The sequence below is a fragment of the Muscardinus avellanarius genome (assembly GCF_963383645.1).
Source record: "Muscardinus avellanarius genome assembly, chromosome: 9".
NCBI classification, from domain to species: Eukaryota; Metazoa; Chordata; class Mammalia; order Rodentia; family Gliridae; genus Muscardinus; species Muscardinus avellanarius.
This window is the reverse complement of record NC_137795.1, coordinates 88,876,367-88,893,050: the sequence shown is the minus strand read 5'-3', so window position 1 is coordinate 88,893,050 and position 16,684 is coordinate 88,876,367. Positions and strand designations below refer to the sequence as shown.

Sequence of the window (16,684 nt, the reverse complement as noted above, 5' to 3'; positions counted from 1 at the left end):
GAATTATCTTTTTCTGTGTTAGAAATGAAATGGCTGTTACAACACGTCCACATCTGAGCCATACAGAGAGTAGCCTCGGAGCCCGAAATCACACTGATGCTTTTTCCCTCTGAACTTTCTCCTCTTGTTTTCTTTCTGGTTGTTACTGTGGCTGCTTTGACTCTCCTGGCATTTTCTCACGGAGTTCTCAATGTTCTATTCATTAAGGAGGAACCTGCATGTGTTCTCAGACAGCCCTTTATCTCTACCTAAAAATGTCAGCAGGTAACGCTTCAAGGATGAAGGCCCCACTATTCCTTGCCTGGGATTTCTTGGGAGGTTTGAGGAAGAGTCATATCTGTAATATAGTATACTTCTTTATACTGGAGATAAAAGAGAGAAATTAAGAATATCTTAAGATATTTCTTCCAGCCAGTATGCTCTTCCCTTCAGGAGGAGTGAAAGGATATTCTCTCAGGGGTGTGTGTGTGTGTGTGTGTGTGTGTGTGTGTGTGCGTGCATGGGGTCCTTTTGGGGGATTCTGCTGGCCTAGCAAAGGGCAGAAGGAAGAAAGAAAATACTCAAGGGTGCTGTCTATAGCTACTGGGCCAGGTTCCCAGCAATGGCAGAGAGCTGTTCTAGAGATGCTGAAGGAAATAGAGGTTTAGGAATCCTGTCAGACTGCAAGCTTGGAGGAAGGAGAATGTTCAGTGAGGGCCAGGGGAAGGAGAATTTCCTGGCAGTTCCTGTAGGCATTCAGCATCCTGGACAAAGTTCATCCATTCCCCTCCTGCAGACATACCAAGACTGCCAATGTCTGCTATGGACTCTTCAGCGTGACTCAACACACTCCTGGTCTCCAACCTGGTAGCAGCTAATAGTGCTCCTCTTCTGAGTTTAGCCACCAGCCACTGCCTCACACTGTGCCTCAAGAGTCTTAACCTTAGCTGGGCACCATGGTGCACACCTACAATCCCAGTACTTGGGAGGTTAAGACAGGAAGACAGCAGGTTGAGGCCAGCCTCAGCAATTTATTGAGATGCTATTTCAAAATAATAAAATAAAATAAGATAGAGCTGGTGGTAGAGGCCAGGCGTGGTGGCACACGCTTGTAATCCCCGCGCTTGGGAGGCGGAGACAGGAGGATCGCGCAGGTTCGAAGCCAGCCGCGAGCGCTGGCTTAAGAGACCCTGTTTCCAAAAATAAAAAGTATAAAAAATAGGTCTGGGAGTGTAGCCTGGAGGTAGAAGGGCTTCCAGGAATCCCAGTACCACCAAAAACAAAACAAAACAAAAAACAAAAAAAAAAAACCCCAAACAAAATAGAGTTGGTGGTATAGCTCAGAGGTAAAATACCCTTGTATTCAATCCCCAATACAAAAAAAAAAAAAAAAAAAAAAAAAGGAGTCTTAACCCAATCTACATGTCATAACACAGTCCTTTGCCAGGGCCATGAGAAGCTATCCCATGTTGACAAGGCATTACAGTGCTTGATTAGCTACAAGTAGCTTCTTGATTTCTGAGTCATTCTCATCAAATGCCTTGGCATTTTGAGGTTGCACGTTCACTGTTGAATCTTTATTATTTGCCTTTGGGCCCTCCACTCAAAAAGGATTGATATGTAAGTATCAATGGGCTTTCCATGGGTAGTGTGTGTGTTTTACTGGGGATTGAATTCAGGGGTGTTCTACTTCTGAACTATACCACCAGCCCTATTTATTATTATTATTATTTTTTGGTATGTGGTACTGGGGATTGAACTCACAGGTGTTCTACTTCTGAGCTATACCTCCAGCCCTATTTGATTATTTTGTTTTGAAACAGGGTCTCACTGAGTGGCTGAGGCTGGCCTCTAATCTGTGATCTTCCTGCATCAGCCTCCCAGGTATTGAGATTAAATAAAAGCCACACCTGGCTTTTATTTTATTTTATTTTTTGGTGGTGGTACTGGGGTTCCTGGAAGCCCTTCTACCTCCGGGCTACACTCCCAGACCTATTTTTACATTTTTATTTGGAAACAGGGTCTCCTAAGCTAGCGTGCGTGGCTGGCTTCGAACCTGCGCGATCCTCCTGTCTCTGCCTCCCAAGTGCGGGGATTACAAGCGTGCGCCACTACGCCCGGCTATTTTTAATTTTCAAACAGGGTCTTGCTAAGTTGCTGAGGGCCTAAGTTATTGAGGCTGGCCTCGAACCCGCAATTCTCCTGTCCTGTGGCTCAGAGGTAGAATGCCCCTGGGTTCAATCCCAGTGCCACACACAAACAAAAAACCAACCACGACAACATAAGCCAGGCATAGTGGTGCACAATTATAATCCCAATAATTGGGAAGCTGAAATAAGAGGATTGCAGGTTCATGGCCAGTCTCGGCAACTTAGCAAGCCCTCTGCACCTAGTGAGACCTTGTTTCAAAATAAAAAATAAAATAGGGCTAGGGTGTAGCTCAGAAGTAGAATATCCCTGGGTCCAACCCCCAGTACCCTCACACCCCTTTTGTCTATCAAAGGATGCTATCAACAAAATGAAAAGACAATCTGTAAGATGGGAGAGAATATTCGTAAAACACATATGTAACAAGGTACTAATATCCAGGACATATAAAGAACTCCAAAAATTCAACAACAACAACAACAACAAACAATCTAATTAAAAAGAGGACAAGCCGGGCATGGTGGCGCACGCTTGGAATCCCCGCACTTGGGAGGCGGAGACAGGAGGGTCGTGCTGGTTCAGAGCCAGCCTCGCTGGCTTAAGGGACCCTATTTCCAAATAAAAAACTATAAAAAATAGGTCTGGGAGTGTAACCCGGAGGTAGAAGGGCTTCCAGGAACCCCAGTACCACAAAAAAATAAATAAATAAATAAATAAAAAAGAGGGCAAATGTTTGAATAGACACTTTTGCAAAGAAGGTATATAAACAACTAATAAACACATTGAAAGATGCCCAACATCCTTAGCCATCAGAGAAATGCAAATCAAAACCACAATGAGATACCACTTTATACCTACTAAAATGTCTATAAATAAACCAAACTAAATAACAAGTATTGGCAAGTACGTGGAAAATTGGAATCCTTCTGGCTTGCTAGTGGGAATGTAAAATAGTGCAGGTGCTATGGAAAGTAGTTTGGTGGTTTTTCAAAGGCTGAAAATATGACCCAACATTTCTACTCCTAGGTGTATATAATCTGAAATAATTGAAAGCAGGGTCTTGAGCAGATATTTGTACACCAATGTTCACAGTAGCCAAAAGGTAGCGACAATCCAAGGGTCCATCGATGGATACGTGGATAAACAAAATGTAGTGTGGACTATTACTAAGGCACAAAAAGAAACGAAAATTTGATATATGATATAAGATGGACAGAAGAAAACTTATATTAGTGAAATAAGATGTACACTGAAGGGCACATATTGAATGAATCCACTTATATGAGGTACCTGAAATCGGTTAATCCATAGAGACAGAAAGTAAAATAGAGGTTTCCGGGATGGGAGTAGGGAGGTAGAAAAAGGAATTACTATAAAGTAGGTACAGAATTTTTGCTGGGAGCCATGCTTGTAATCCCATTACTTGGGAGGCTAAGACAGAAGATTGCGGGTTCGCAGCCAGCCTCTGCTACTTAGTGAGGCCCTTGGTAAATTAGTGAGACCCTGTTTCAAAATAAAAAAAAAAAAAAAAAAAGTAGGGCTGGGAGTGTAGCTTGGAGGTAGAATGCTCCTGGGCTCAATACCCAATATCGCAAAAAAAAAAAAAAAAAAATTTTTTTTTTTTTTGGTTTCCAGATGATCCTTTATTGATAGATTTTCCTTTTTATCTTAACTTGCTGGGCACTCCACTGTGCCGCTGTTGATATCATCTATGATGTCATGAGGGTGGCGACCGTCAACATTGCAGCCCACCGACTGGGCAGTCCCCAGGATCTCTTTGATGGTGCCAGAAAGCTCTCTGGCTAAAGAGCGGTTGTCTCATCTGTCAGGCAATGTTGACGATCTCATCAAAAGTGATATTTCCACTGTGTTTAATGTTTTTCTGCTTCTTCCTGTCTCTGGGAGGCTCCTTGAGGGCATCATTTGATGATCAGGGCAGAGGCAGAAGGCACCACTTCAATCTGGGCTTGTCTGTTCTGAATGGTCAGCTTCACTGTGATCCTCAGCCCCTTCCAATCACCGGTCGCTTTGGCAATGTCATCACTAACCTTTTTTGGAGACAGACCCAGGGGGCCGATCTTGGGGGCCAGGGCAGACGTGGCGCCGACCTCGCCACCGGTGCACCTCAGGTACACGACTTTGATTTCGTTGGGGTTGAACTTGGGAGGCATGGCGGAGGCGGCTGGTGTCGGATGAACCCGGATTCGGTAAAAAAAAGAATTTTTGCTGGGAAAAAAAAAATGACAGAGCCTGGGGTTCTGAGAGTGGGGATGATTACACAACACTGTCTATTTAATGCTACTGGATTGTAAACTTACAACTGGTTAAAACAATAAATACTATGCTATGTGTACTTTACCACAATTAGAAGAAAAATATTATTTAGCTACAAGGAGCCTAATGAGGATAACTGTGAAGTAACATGGAGGGGCTTTGTCTCAAGTGCTTTGTGCCATTGGTTTCATTTACCTCTTCTTTCCCTTCCGACACCCTTCATCTGGGGCCATCTCAGTGGTTCCTTGGAAGTCCAGGCCATCGCCACATTCTAGAATGTTTGGGAAAGGCCAGTCGGTGATGCACACAGGGATATCAGGTTTCAGGCCCTTTCTGGGTAGTGACAGTTGTTTTTTGGTTTTGTTTTGTTGGTGGTACTGGGGGTGGAACCCAGAGGCTTTCTACCTCCAGGCTATAATCCCAGACCTTTTTAATATTTTATTTGGAAACAGGGTCTCACTAAGTTGCTGAGAGCCTCACTCAGTAGCTGAGGCTGGCTTCAAACCTGTGCGATCCTCCTGTCTCAGCCTCCCAAGCGCGGGGATTACAAGCGTGCGCCACCACGCCCGGCGTGACAGTTGTTTTTATAATGTAGTTCTGGGGCTGGGGATGTAGCCAGTGGTAGAACACTTGACCTCTAGCACTGCCCAAAACCAACACACACACACACACACACACACACACACACACACACACACACACAGAGTAGTTCTCTTCTTCTCAGTAAATAGCACCACCATTCACCCAGGCCAAACCTTGGTTCTCTTCTCTAGCATCCTGCACCCAGTCGTCCACAAATCCTAACAGGCACACCTGAGAATATGCTTGGACTCCACCCCTCATCCCCTCCACGGATGTCACCTTCATCCGAGCTACTATAATCTGTCCCCTGGGCCACGCCAAGAGCTTCCTAACACAGCTTCCTGTTTCGCCCTATTCTCTTATAATGTGTTCTCCACCCAGGTGCCAGGGCCATCCTTCTAACATGTGTCAGATCCCATCATTCTTCTGTTCAAAACTCTCTGATGGCATCCCGTCACACTTAGAGTAAAATTCTAATTTCTCATCAGAACTTCACTGAGACCCTATTGACCCCTGGCACCCACCTGGATCTCACTTGGTACCTCTCCTTCTCCTCCTCCTCCTCCTCCAGTTCCTCCTCCTCCTCCTCCTCCAGTTCCTCCTCCTCCTCCTCCTCCTCCTCCTCCTCCTCCTTCTTGATCATCATCATCTGGGGATTGAGCCCAAGATACATCCCCAGCCCTTTTTTCTTGAAACAGGTTCTCACTAAGTTGCTGATGGTCTCGCTAAATTGCTAAGGCTGGCCTCAGATCTATGATCCTCTCATCTCACCCTTCCAAGTACTGGGATTATAAGCGTGCACCACTAACACTGGCCGCTGCCGTTCTTTTTTGGCTCACACCACCTCACAATTCTGTTCTCTTCACTGGTCCTTACAAACTTCAAGCCAGCACCTGCCTTGGGACCTTCACACTCACACTTTTATGGCCCCACTTCACGCAGGGCCAAACAGCCTTCCTAGAGAAGCCATTCCTTACAAATAGAAGTCTAACGGAACAAGCTGGGTAATTCCTGTAATCCCAGCTACTTGGGAGACTGAGGCAGGAGGACAGAAAGTTCAAGGTCAGCCTGGGCAGCTTAGTGAGGCCCTGTCCCAAAATAATATAAAAAGGGCTGAGGATATAGCTCAGAGCCAGTGTGTCCTTCAGTTCTATTCCTAGTACTCCCAGAAAAAAAATCTAACAAAACATATACAACATATATATGATGAAAAATGTTAAATGCTAATGAAAGAAATCAAAGGTATTCTAAACTGAGAGACATCTTGTGTTCATGGATTAGATTTAATGTAGCAAAGATATCAATTTCTAGCTGGGCGTGGTGGCGCACACTTGTAATCTCACCACTGGGGAGGCTGAGACAGGAGGATCACAGGTTCGAAGCCACCCTCAGCTACTTAGTGAGACCCTGTTTTCAAAATAAAGTATAAAATAGGTCTGGGAGTGTAGCCCAGAGGTAGAAAAGCCCCTGGATTCTACCCCCAGTACCACACACACACACACAAAGATATCAATTTTCCCTAAACTGGTTCCCTATGCCGCTGCCTTTCACACAGTTTCTATGAGAACCTTGGAGCTGACAGTTCCAAGGATTCCTGAGCCCTGTCCCTGGGCCTGGCCAGCAAGCACTGGTGGCAGGATTTCCACAGAACGTTTAGATTCCACATCTCAGCCCCTTGTCTGGCTTCTGCGCCACTGTCTGGATAATAAAGAGAATTTGCACAAATTCTAGACTGAACTGAGGTCAGCCTGCAGTGTTACTGTCTGTGATGGCTGGGGTTTGGAAGGCCCCCCAGAGGCTGTGTTGGAAGCTTGGTTCCCAGTACAGCAGTGCTCAGAGGTGGGGCTCTGGAAAGTGGTGGGATCACGAGGGCTCGGAGCTCATCAGAGGCTCCATCCACAGACAGATTCTTAGCTGAGTGGACTGTTGGAGGCTGTGGAAAGCGTGGGAGGGGGAACGAGTTGAGGAGAGTCCTTGCAGGTGTTCCTTTGGACACTATCACTTGTCTGCAGCTCCTCTTGTTCTCTGGGAAGGTTTGATCCACCACATGATCCCCACTGTGACCATGGAAGCCATGAGCCTAAAGGAATCCTTCCTAAGCTGGGTTGAGAGGCTGAGACAGGAGGACCCAAGATTCAAGGCCAGTGCATGGTAACTTAGCAAGACTCTGTTTCACAATTTATTTATTTATTTATTTATTTATTATTTTTTTTGTGTGTGGTACTGGGGTTCCTGGAAGCCCTTCTACCTCTGGGCTACACTCCCAGACCTATTTTATATTTTTATTTGGAAACAGGGTCTCCTAAGCCAGCGTGCGCGGCTGGCTTCGAACCTGCGCGATCCTCCTGTCTCCGCCTCTCAAGCGCGGGGATTACAAGCGTGTGCCACCACGCCCGGCTGTTTCACAATTTAAAAAAAAAAAAAAAAAGAGGGCGTGGTGGTGCACACCTGTAATCCCAGGATTTGGGAAGCTGAGACAGGAGGATCGCAGGTTCACGACCAGCCTCAGCTATATAGTGAGACTCAGCAACCTAGCAAAACCCCGGTTTTTCTCAAGTATTTTGTCAGAGCCACAAAAATCTGACTAATGCAAAATACTTTTCTTTTGGTTATTAGTAATAGTTTCTCAAACAATTAAATGTCATTGTCAGAAGGACAAGAGGCTCAGGAGGGTGAATTGTGGCCCTGTTGAGTGTTTATGATGGAGATGAACTTAGAAAACTTGGTGTCTTCAGGGTGAAGACATCAGTAACTCTTTGGATTTGCTATGAAACGTCACTATTCTTGAAAACAAGTTTTTCTAAATATTGTTCTTGATTTTCTTTTTTTTTTCTTTCTTTTTTTTTTTTTTTGCAGTACTGGTGATAGAACCCAGGGGCATTCTACTTGTGAGCTACACCCTCAGCCCTATTTTTTATTCTTTATTTGGAAAACAGGGTCTCACTGAGTTGCAAAGGGTCTCACTAAGTAGCTGAAGCTGTCTGTGAGCCGCGATCCTCCTGTCTCAGTCTCCCAAATGCTGGGATTACAAGTGTGCACCACCATGCCTGGATGTTCTTGATTTTAAAAAATTTTTCAATTTTCGGCCGGGCGTGGTGGCGCACGCTTGTAATCCCCGTGCTTGGGAGGCGGAGACAGGAGGATCGCGCAGGTTCAAAGCCAACAGTGCTGGCTTAAGAGACCCTGTTTCCAAATAAAATATAAAAATAGGTCTGGGAGTGTAGCCCGGAGGTAGAAGGGCTTCCAGGAACCCCGGTACCACAAATAAAATAAAATAAAAGAAAAGAATAAAAAATAGGGCAGGGGGTGTAGCTCAAAGGTAGAATGCCCCTGGGTTACCCCAGACCCACAAAGAGAGAGAGAGAGAGAGAGAGAGAGAGAGAGAGAGAGAGAGAGAGAGAGAGAGAAGGCGAGCATAAGTGAGCGCTGGGGTATATAGCTTAGTGGTAGGATGTCCTTGGGATCAAATTCTCCAGTACCACAACACACACACACACACAAAAAAAAAAAAATAGGAGTAAATCTTTAGGACTTATCAAACGCAGAGTTCTTAGGCTTGACACCAAAAGTACCACCCAGAAAAGAGAATGTTGATGAACAAACCTCATCAGAAAAAAAAAAAAAAACTTTTGCTCTACAAAAGACACAAAAATAAACAGAAGGAGCAGGGAGAAGCCTGAGGCTCAGGGGTAGAGCACTTGCCCAGCATGTGCAAGAACCTTGGTGTGATCCCTAGTACTGGAAAAAAAAAATTGGGAATGTAGCCCAGTGGTAGGGCATTTACCTAGCATGAGTTTGGTCCCTAACAAGACACACACACAGACAGACAAATTATATACCAGGAGAAGATATTTGCAAATTACATGTTCAAAATGGCTTTGTATATGGAATATATATATCTTGCAAACTGGCATTTAATAAAACAAACAATCCAATTAGAAAATGGGCAAAAGACATGCATAAACAGCTCATCAAAGAGAATATATAAGAGCCAGGTGTGACAGTTCATGCCTATAGTCCCAGCTACTTGGGGGGCTAAGGCAGAAGGATCACTTGAGCTCATGACTTGAGACCAGCCTGGAGCAATATAGTGAGGGCCCATCTGAAAGAAAATAGAAAAAGTAAGAAGGAGAACAAAGAAAGAATATGTGGATGGCATATAAATACAGAGAAGGTACTCACTATAGTTAGGCGTTAGAGAAATGTAAACTAAGCCACAAAGAGATATTACCACTTGTCTTAATGGCTAGATCTGGGCCGAAGGTATAGCTCAGCAGTAGAGTGCCTGCTTAGCATGCAGGAGGTCTTGGGTTTGGTCCTCAGCACCCCCTCTGCCTCCATGCACACACAAAATAGTGACTAACGCCAAATGTTGGCAAGGCTGCAAACACTCATACATTGCTAGGGACACTAAATAACACAGTCACTCTAGAATACGGGGTGTCAGTTTCCAAAAACCATAAGATCCAGCAATCACACTCTTGGGCATTTACCCAAGAGAAATGAAGATTTATTTTCACGCAGCAGCTTGTATACAAATGTTCACAGCAGTTTTATTTGTAATAGCTCCAAACTGGAAATGAACCAAATGTCCTTTAATGGATGAGTGGTTAAACAAACTATGGTTCATCCATAGCATAGAACACTACTCAGAAATAAAAAGGTACTTGCTATTGATATACCTAAAAACTTGGCTGGATCTCAAAGGAATCATGCTAGGTGAAAAAGGACTGTCTCAAAAGGATACCGACTGTAAGATTTCATTTCTGTAGTATTCATGAAATAACATAATTATAAGATGAAGAACAGATTAGTGGTTGCCAGGGTTAGTGATGGTAATAAGATGGGTGTGGTTATAAAGGGATAATACCAGAGTATCTTGTGATGATGGTAAAGTTGAGATTTTTTGCTTATTTATTTATTTATTTATTTATTTATTATTTTTGCAGTTCCAGGAATGAAACCCAGGACTTCCTACATGCTTGGCAAGTACTCTACCACTGAGTATACCCCTAGCCTAATTTTTTTTTTTTTTTTTTTTTTTTTTTTTGTCAGTACTGGGGATTGAACCTAGGGGCACTCTACTACCAAAAGTCCAATTTATTTATTTATTCATTTTTATTTTTGTTTTCTTGTAATACTGGGGATTGAACTCAGAGGTGTTCTACTCAGAACTCCGTCCCTCCTAGCTAATTTTATTACTTTTTTTAAACAGGGTCTTGCTAGTTGCTAAAGCTGGCCTTAAACTTGCTATCTTCCTATCTCAGCCTCCCAGGTACTGGGATTCCAACAGTCTAAGTCACCAAGCTGGCCTCATACTGTGCGATCCTCTTGCCTCTGAGCAAGGGGAGGTTACAGGCAAGTCGCTGAGGTTACAGGCAGACATGAACCACCACACTGGGCTGAGCTGGTTTTGGTACTGGGGATTAAACATAATGTGCTATCTACCATTGGCTACACCCTAGCCTTTTTTTATTTTGAAACAGGGACTTCTTTGTTTTGATAGTCTCACTAAATCGCTAAGACTGGCCTTGAACCTGCAATCCTCCTGTCTCAGCGTCCCAAATACTGGAATTACAGGCATGTGCTACCAATACTGGTGAAGTGTGTGTGTGTGTGTGTGTGTGTGTGTGTGTGTGTGTGTGTGTGTTACTTACTGAGGATTGAACCCAGAGGTTTTCTACCTCCAAACTACACACCTCAAACCCCTTTAAATTTTTTTTGTTTTGTTTTGAATCAGGGTCTTGCTAGGTTGTTGGGAGTCTCGCTCGTTGCCGAGGCTGTCTTCAAAACTGTGATCCTGTCTCACTCCCCAAGTACTGAGATCACAGGTGTGCGCCACCATGTTAGGCATGAGCATTTTTAAATAACAGTTTTATGGAGATATGATTCACTTATACTGTTGAGCACTTTGATTGTAGTGGTGATTATGCAGTGATACACACGTGATAAAATTACATGGAACTATGCATGCACATGCAAATAAATGCAGGTATCATTGGTAAAATCTGAATAAGCTCTGGATTGTGCCAGGCTATAATTGTATAAGATGTCAACACTGGGGGAGGTCGAGACAAAAGTTCTGGAGACTTCCCTAGAGAGTTCTCTGCAATTCCCTCTAAGTCTAAAATGATTTTTAAAGCAAAAAGAATTTTCTTTAAAGACATTAAAGCATCTTTTTAAAATACCTCATCCAGAATAGCGCTCCCTCTATCTTGGCCTGCTTCATTTTTTGTCTTGTTTTGGGTACGGAGAATTGAATCCAGGGGCATTTTACTGCCAAGCTACCCTACTTGCTGCTCTTTTTTATTTTATTTTATTTTATTTTATTTTATTTTATTTTATTGTCGGACTGAGGATTGAACCTAAAGGCTTTCTTTTCTTTTCTTTTTTTGGTGGTACTGGGGGTGGAACCCAGGGGCTTTCTACCTCCAGGCTATACTCTCAGACCTATTTTATATTTTATTTGGAAACAGGGTCTCACTAAGTTGCTGAGAGCCTCACTCAGTAGCTGAGGCTGGCTTCGAACCTGTGCGATCCTCCTGTCTCAGCCTCCCAAGTGCGGGGACTACAAGCGTGCGCCACCACGCCTGCCTGAACCTAAAGGCTTTCTACCTCTCTGCTATACCCTCAGCCCTATTGTATTTTATTTATTTTATTTTTTACAGTAATGGGGATTGAATCCAGGGACATTCTACTTCTAAACTATACCTCCAGTTCTAATTTTTATTCTTTTATTTTGAAACAGGGTCTCACTAAGTTGCTGGGGGCCTCACTAAATAACTGAGGCTGGCCACAAACCCATGACCCTCCTATCTCAGCCTCCCAAGTACTGGGATTACAAGTGTGCACCACCACATCCAGTTTATTTTTTATTTTGAAACAGAGTCTCACTAAATTGTAGGGGGAGTCTCACTAAGTGGCTGAGGCTGGACATGAGCTCCCTGTCTTAGCCTCCTAAGTACTGGGATTACAAGTGTGCACCACCACGCCTGGATCTAGCCCTTTTTACTAGCCCTTTTTACAGGCTATGAACAAAACTAAAGCAGGTAATGTAGAGTTTTGTTCATAGCCTGTATCTCTAGCTGACTTAACAGTATATATAATGTCTACGATATAACAGATACTTACCTTATATAAATCTGCCTCTTCTAGTAGAGTGTAAATGTGAGAGGGCAGGAACTTGGTGTGTTCTCTCTGGGGTTTGAGAATGGCACCAGAGACACTGTTCTTATTGAGAGAATGCCTGAGTTTACCTGGCTTCCTGTAGGTGTCCATTTCGCCTAGACCTTACAGCCCCTGCCAGAAACAACCCTTTAGCAAGATATCCACCCTAGACTCAGGTCAGAGGAGATTTCAATTTCTTTTTTAATTGCCTTTTACCAGTAATTACATTTCAGTAAATGCAATTCTTTAGTAGGGAATGAATACACATTTCATCCCATTTTGTCCAGAATCAGGCCTTTTGGGAGTATGTCCTCATTTAATGGAATAGTTAAAACTTTAGTTCTAAGAAGGAAGCTAAATAAAGGTCCTTGAATCTGACAGAGTTGACCCTGTGTTCCTCAAAAAGAACTTCAGTAGGCGAGGGCTTCAGACTGACTGGTTCAAATGAAGGGGAGCGATTGTGTAAGGAAAAGAGACAGAGGGTTGCAGGTTCGAGGCCAGCCTCAGCAACTTAGTGAGGCCCTCACCAACTTGGCAGGCCCCTATTCCCAAATAAAAAAATAAAATAAAATAGGCCTGGGGGTGTAAGGGTGTAGTTCAGAAGTAGAATGTTTCTGGCTCCTGGGTTCAATCCCCAGCACCACCACCAAAAGGAAAAAAAAAAAAAAAAAAAAGAAAGAAAGAAAGAAAGAAAAAAAGAAAAAAAGAAAAGAAAGAAAAAAAATAAAGAAAAAGAAAAAATAAACAGTGCTCAGACACTTGGAAGGTTGGAAGGAGGAGCCCGAGTAAGTTAGTGAGAAAAAGGGCCAGGCATGGTGGCACATGCTTATAATTCCAGTACTTGGGAGGCTGAGAAAGAAGGATTGCAGATTCAAGGATAACCTCAGCAAGTAGTAAGATTCTCATCAGCCTAGCAGGATGTTTCAAAGAATAAAATAGGGCTGGGATATAGCTCAGAGGTAGAATGCCCCTGGGTTCAATCCCCAGTACCAGAGGGGGAAAAATAAAAATAAAAAGGACTGGGGATGTAGCTCAATGGCAGAGCGTCTTTGGGTTTAACCCCCACCCTCACCACAAAAGAGCCCTGAGCTGGGGGAGTAGCCTGGGTTATTAAGATTGGCCCAATCGAATCATACATGTCCTCAAAAGTGGAAAACCTTTCCTGGCTGCAGAGAGTAGTGTAAGAGGGACCAGCTCTGCCATGGCTGGCACTAAGGGTAGAGGAAGGGGGCCACCAACCAAGGAAGGGAGGAGGCTTCAAGAAATCAAAATGGTAAGGAAACGATTCTCCCTGGAGCCTCCGGAAAGGAAAGCAGCTCTGCTGACAGCTCCATTTTTGCCCACTAAGACCCACACCAGACTTCTGGATCTACAGAACTGAAAAATAAATTCGGCTTGTCCTTTGCATGCATGAAGTTTGCAGTAAGCTGACACAGTAGCAATAGAAAACTAATATGGTGTTTGACTCCAATTTCAGCTTTTCTATTATCTTTGCTTAAAACCAAGAGAAACCAAGCTGAGCTTCCTTAAGCAAACAAAGCAGGCTCCACTGTGAGCACTGTGGGCATCTCAGGGCACCCACGCAGGACAGCAGCAGAGCTGCAGAAAGGTTCAGACCAGAGGAAAGCGCCGGCCAGCAACCTTCTTTTTCTGCCTCTTTGATCCGCCTCCCCACCTCCCCTCCACTGCAAATTGACCTGCTTTGCTATTTAGTCTGTAGAATGAAGAGCGCTGAGCTTCAGCTTCTCTTTGTAACTAAAATCCCATTCTCAATTCCAAAATCCCAGAGCGTGAACTGTGGCACAACGTGGGCTACATGCCTGCTATGAAGTGTGACCCCCCCAAAGAAAACACATGTGAGCCGTTACCCCCCACCACCCCCAGCTCAGAATGTGAGCTTATTTGGAGATCATATCATTGGAGGTATAGCTAGAACCGAGGGGCCACACTGAAGTAGGGTGGCCCCTTAATCCAAGTACTGGCGTCAACACAAGGAAGACACTGGAGTTGGATGTGGTAGCACATGCCGGTAATCCTAATACTTGAGAGGCTGAAACAGGAGGATGGAAGGTTTGAGGCCAACCTCAGCATCTTCGCGAGGCTCTCATCAACTTAGTGAGCCCTTGTTTCAAAATAAAAAAATAATTTTTAGAAGGTTCTTGGGGGCCGGGCGTGGTGGCGCACGCTTGTAATCCCAGCATTGGGGAGGCTGAGACAGGAGGATAGTGGTTCGTGGACAGCCTCAGCTACTTAGTGAGGCCCTTTGCAACTCAGTGAGACCCTGTTTCAAATTAGAGAATAAAAAAATAGGGCTGGGGTTGTTGCTCGAAGGTAGAATGCTCCTGGGTTCTATCCCCAGTGCCACATACACACACAAAAAATAGGGCTGGGGTATAGTTCAGAGGAAGAATGCCCATGGGTTCAAATAAGTAAGTAAGTAAATAAATAATAAAAGAATCATTGTGGGTTGGGAGTATATTCTGGAAAGCTATCTACTCTAGCTACTTGTAGCTATGACAAATATATTCTAATTACCATTATAATTTTCCATGCTATAATCCATTTGTCTAATAACTTATTATCCTTTCCTTTTTTTTTTCTTTTTTATAGTACTGGGGATTGAACTTAGTGGCCTTCTACTTCTGAGCTACATGGTCAGCCCTATTTTTATTTTGAAATAGGTCTCAGTAGGTTGCTGAGGCTGGCTTTGAACCTGTGATCCTCCTGTCTCAGCCTCCCAAGTACTGAGATTACAGGAGTGTGCCACCATGCCCGGCTCCCTTTCCTCTTATCACTGTTGCTTTTTGTTAGACAGTGAGCACTGATGTTCAAATATCTTTCTGGTATCTAAGCTCTTCTATTCATCTGGCCGGCTTACCAGGGTCCTGGCGTAGAGTGAGAAGATGCCAGAGAGTTAGTTTCTGATTAGAGCTAAAGAATATGGTGGTCTCTTACTTTATTCCCCCTACTAAGGGCTTTTTTTTTTTTTTTTGCGGGTCTGGGGATGAAACCCGGGGGCATTCGACCTCAGAGCTATACCCCCCTGCCGTATTTTCTTTATTTTGAAACCAGGTCTCACTGAGTTGCAGAGGGCCTCACTAAGTAGCTGAGGCTGTCTGCGAACCACGATCCTCCTGTCTCAGCCTCCCAAATGCTGGGATTACAAGCCTGCACCACCACGCCCGTCTCCTACTAAGGGCTTTATCTATGGCAATCTGTAATAGTTAATTACCATAGCTTATTATTATTATTTTTGCAGTACTGGGGATGGAATCCAGGGGTATTCTACCTTTGAGCGACACCTCCAGCCCTATTTTTTTTTTTTTTAATTTTTTTGGTGGTACTGGGGAATGGAACCCAGGGGCCTTCTACCTCTGGGTACATTCCCAGACCTATTTTTTATATTTTTATTTGGAAACAGGGTCTCTTAAGCCAGAGAGGCTGGCTTCTAACCTGCGTGATCCTCCTGTCTCCGCCTCCCAAGCACGGGGATTACAAGCGTGTGCCACCACACCCGGCTTATTCTTTATTTTGAAACAGGGTCTCACTGAGTTGCAAAGGAAGGGCCTCACTAAGCAGCTGAGGCTGTCCACGAACCACGATCTTCCCGTCTCAGCCTCCCAAATTCTGGAATTACAAGCGTGTGCTCCCACATCCGGCTTACCATCAGCTTATTTTGAGGAAACAGAGGTGTTTACGCAATGCTCCTGATCTTTTTTAGAGTAAGAGGTCATAAGAACTGTCTGGTGGAAAAAGCTTGTGCTCCTCCCCTTTTTGAAATTGGTCCTTAGTCCTGTTAACACATTAGGTCTCAAGGTTGAGGATGTCAGAAAGCAACGACGGCTGCATATTAAACTCCACAGCAAACATGTACCGCGCACACAGCAGGCAGTGAGTATTATCAGGTCATTATTGGAGAGATGTCCAGAGAACACCTACCTCACTCTTACCAGTACCCAAGGTCCCTCATAAGTCAATCACGAGATTACAAGGGGGGGGGGTGCAATAGGTTACATAATGGCCACCCCAAAAATGTCCATGTCCTCAACCCCAGGAACTGTGTATATCTTACCTGACATGGTAAAAAGGTAGAGGTCGCTGAATTGAGGATTTTAAAACAGGAAGATCGTCCTGGATAATCCAGGTGGGCCAGTACAACACAAGGGTTTATAAGAAGGTGATGGGAGAGCCAGAGGAAAAGGAGTGGTGAGGACGGGAGATGGAGGCCTGTGTTCTCAAGATGGAGAAAGGGACCATGCTGAGGAATGTAAGCTGCCCCTGGAAGCCAAGAACACAGATTTCCCCCTGGAGTCTCTGGAAGGAACCCAGCCCTACTCATACCCTTGAAGTTAGCTTAGTGAGACCCACATTAGATGTTCGACTTCTAGAACAGTAAGATAACAAATTCATGTTGCTTTAAGCCGCTAAATTTGTGTTATAGTTTTGTTTTTTGTTTGTGGGCCTGGAGATGGAACCCAGGGGCATTCGATCTCTGAGCTACACCCCCTGCCCTATTTTTTACTTTCTTTCTTTC

At 44.2% G+C, this 16,684-nt stretch overlaps 1 pseudogene across 1 annotated transcript; it reads right to left on the bottom strand.

Annotated features, from left to right (window-relative positions):
• Positions 1–3,795: 3,795 nt before the first annotated feature.
• On the bottom strand, positions 3,796–4,298 carry LOC308267317 (large ribosomal subunit protein uL11-like; annotated as a pseudogene). Its single transcript has one exon. The product of its transcript is annotated as a large ribosomal subunit protein uL11-like (transcript).
• Positions 4,299–16,684: the final 12,386 nt, after the last annotated feature.